The 3,549-nt window shown below is 49.7% G+C and overlaps 2 pseudogenes; one reads left to right on the top strand and one right to left on the bottom strand.

The window, feature by feature from the left end:
• LOC124974448 (zinc finger protein 212-like) lies at nucleotides 1-1,503 on the bottom strand (annotated as a pseudogene).
• Nucleotides 1,502-3,549, top strand: LOC124974453 (tetraspanin-17-like; annotated as a pseudogene).

Below are 3,549 nucleotides of genomic sequence, written 5' to 3'. Positions count from 1 at the left end.
TTAAAGAAGGTCACTGGGCATTCCAGGGTCCAGGGTCAGTCCACCCTGGTCCTGCTGGTAGGTCTTCTGGTGCTGCAGGCCATGTGCTTCTGGACAAAGCTCTTCTCACGCTCGAGGCACTTGTAGGGCCACTCGCCAGTGTGGACGCACTGGTGCCACACTAGGTCAGACAGGTGGCTGAAGCTCTTACCACAGTACCCACAGATGAACGAACTCAGGCTTTTCCTCCAAGGGATGTGACCAGGCAAGGCAACAAGGCTGTTGGGTGAGAACCTCTCCTGGATGCGTGGACTAGCACTAGGCCACTCCTGAAGGTGGCAGCGCTGGTGAGTGAGGAGGTTTACCTAGCAGTTGAAGCTCCTCTGGCACACCTCACACTGATTCAGCTTTGCCTTCTTGGCCGGTGGTTTCAGTTGCGGCCTGGGCCTGAGGCTCTCCTCTGATTCTATGGTGGGGAAAGACTCCCACGCTCAGTGGCTCTGCAGATGTGTGACCAGATGCTGCTTGTAGAGGAAACCAATCTCACACTCAGAACATTCATAGGACTGGAAGTGTCCTTTTTCAGCTTCAGGCCCTGCCCACATTCCTGACCCAGCTGGACCTGCCTGTGGGATTTCTGCTTTGTGGAGCAGCCCAGAATTCTGCCACTGGTCAGGGGGTCTGTACTCTCCTCAGTAGGATACTCAAGATTAGAGTCCCCAGGACCTGACTCCAAGAGAACAGGTCCATCCTGACCATCCCAGAGCTCAAAATGCTCTGGGCCCAGCAAAGCCTGCTCTTCAGCAGCACCTGAGAATGTACCAGGGAGACCCACAGAGCCCTCCTGCTTGTACAGCAACTCCTGCTTGACCACAGCCCCATCCGCAGGTTGGGCACCACCAGGGCGGGCACCACCAGGGCCTTCCTCCTCCAGGTCACCCAGTATTTTTGTACCCAAGTCCCCTTCTCCCTCTGGCTGGCCAAGGACCTTCAGAGATACCAGTGTCTCATAATTGCTCTCCATGACGTTCCTGTAGAGCTCCTTCTACCAGTCCTCCAGGTTCTGCTCAGAGAAACACATGCCATCATTCTCAAGTGACCTGAACACCTTGGGGGTCTCCCCTTTGCTGCGGGGGGTGGGAGGGAGGAGCAGTCGCAGGACCCAGGAGCTCCTGGTGTGCAGCAGGTTCTCCACCTTCTCCACCGCTACTGCAGCAGCCGGTACTCCTGCAGCAGGGTCCCCAGCACGCCCACTTGCCCTCCAGCTGGTTGCCAAACTCCATGGCGTCTTCTCATAGTTGGTCATCTTCTCAGCTGTCCCGTGCGTCGTCCCTCCAGGCTCTGTAGCCAGGCCGCCTGGGACTCCATCTTCTCCACAGACTGAATAGCAGTCACCACTGTCCCGAGCAAGATCTCTGTGGCCTGAAAATATGAGCTTTTTTCTGTTGCTTGTGAAGGTGTTGAAGTTGTTAAGGATGAAGAGCGCCGTTTTCGTCTAAGTCGAGTAGGCGCTGCCTCCGCCATGGCGCCAGTTGCCGCTCAACAGCAGGGCCTCTTGAGAGCCATGGAGCTGTGCGCCAGTCCGCCAGCGCCCGCCGCTCCGGTAAGCTGCTGTGTTGACGCGAGGGGCCCATTTCTTCAATTTTGAAGCAAGAAAAATTGAATTGGACTTTTGTTTTATAAAAGTAATGTCGATTGGTGCTTCCTACATTTTTATCTGTATGTATTAATTTATGCTTCCAAATTATGATTCAATTGTTTTTCTTTCCAAATTAAAGTGCAAGGTTTCCATTAAGAATTTTTCTCTATTCCGTCTTTCACAGACTTGATATATGTGGAGTCCTCATTATAATCAGAATTATCTAAAACTTACATTTTTAATTATTATCTTGTACTATGAAAGTCATTATTGAAGCAATCAAAGCAATACGTGCAAAATCACACTTTAAAATTCTCCAGTCATCTTCCCCATCATTAAAATTTATAGTACATGCTTGTGCATGCATGATGTTATGTTTATGTACAAGTGTGTACTGTGTGTATGTACTTATAAAATAGACTGTAATGAATCGTAACATATTTTTATAAAGAAAATAAGGTAAAAAAAATAGATAAGATTGGAAATGTGTTCAACTTTGAATTTTAGAAGTACCCGACATAACTTGAGATAAAATGCAAAGTTGAATGTTGGCCTTGTTATTGATGCTAATGATGATAATTATTTTGATAATAATTCATTTATTTAATTCATTACAGGGTACCAAGTACTCTTAGGATATTTGACCTATTGTGAATTATCTTGTCTTACAACAGCTCTGCAAGCGGAGCACCAGACTTGTCATTATATCTTTAAACGGGGAGTTTAAGGAATGAAGAGGTGGGGTACTTTTCCTAAAATGGTAAACACAGTGAGTGACACAACCAATACCTCAGAATAAACTAATCATCACAGCATAGTTGTGATTTATAGTCTTAGGCCACTGACCTACTAACAAACATTATGGTGTATGGCCTATTCTACCATACCACTGAATGAAACGGTGATCATATATATTATAAAATATATGGGGATCAGCTCTGCAGGTTGGGCGTCCTGGGCACTGGGGGCGGTTCCTGCAGGGCAGGCGGGCACGCTGTGTGGTCGCAGCCATGAAGCTGCAGCAGCCAGGCTAGGCCTGTGGCAGCTTTAGCCCAGGGCCGCCCGCTGAGGGCCAGGGCCGGATCCACTCCTGACTTCAGTTCCCGGGCCGGAGGGTGGCCACTCACCAAGTCCTGCAAGTACCAGCACTTCCAGGAGCTCGAGGTCGGCTTCTGTGGGAAATACTTCCTATTGGGGGTCAACATTGTCTTTTGGGTGCTGGGAGCCATGTTCCTGGCCATGGACTGCTGGATATGGGTGAGAAGGGTGTTCTCTCCAACATATTAGCGCTGACACATCTGGGAGGCCTCGACCCAGTATGGCTGTTTGTGGTGGTTGGAGGTGTCATGTCTGTGCTGGGTTTTGCAGGCTGCATTGGGGCCCTCTGGGAGAACACCTTCCTGCTCAAGTTTTTTTCTGTTCCTTGGCCGCATTTTCTTCCTGGAGCTGGCAACAGGGATCCTAGTCTTTGTCTTCAAGGACTGGATTTGAGACCAGCTCAACCTCTTCATCAACAGCAACATCAAGGCCTACCAGGGTGACACTGACCTCCAGAACCTCATTGACTTTGCTCAGGAATATTGGTCTTGCTGTGGAGCCCAGGGACCCAATGACTGGAACCTCAATATCTCTTTCAACTGCACTGACTTGAACCCAAGCCAGTAGCACTGTGGGGCCCCTTCTGCTGTATCAGGGACCCTTCCAAGGATGTCCTCAACACTCAGTGTGGCTATGATGTCCAGCTCAAACTGGAACTGGAGCAGCAGGGCTCCATCCACACCAAAGGTTGTGTGGACCAGTTGGAGAAGTGGCTGCAGGACAACCTAATTGTTGTTGCTGGGGTCTTTGTGGGCATTGCCCTCCTCCAGATCTTTGGCATCTGCCTCACCCAGAACCTTGTGAGTGACATCAAGGCAGTGAAAGCTAACTGA

This window comes from Sciurus carolinensis, unplaced genomic scaffold (genome assembly GCF_902686445.1).
Source record: "Sciurus carolinensis unplaced genomic scaffold, mSciCar1.2, whole genome shotgun sequence".
Classification (NCBI taxonomy): Eukaryota; Metazoa; Chordata; class Mammalia; order Rodentia; family Sciuridae; genus Sciurus; species Sciurus carolinensis.
This window is presented reverse-complemented; position numbering and strand designations above follow the sequence as displayed.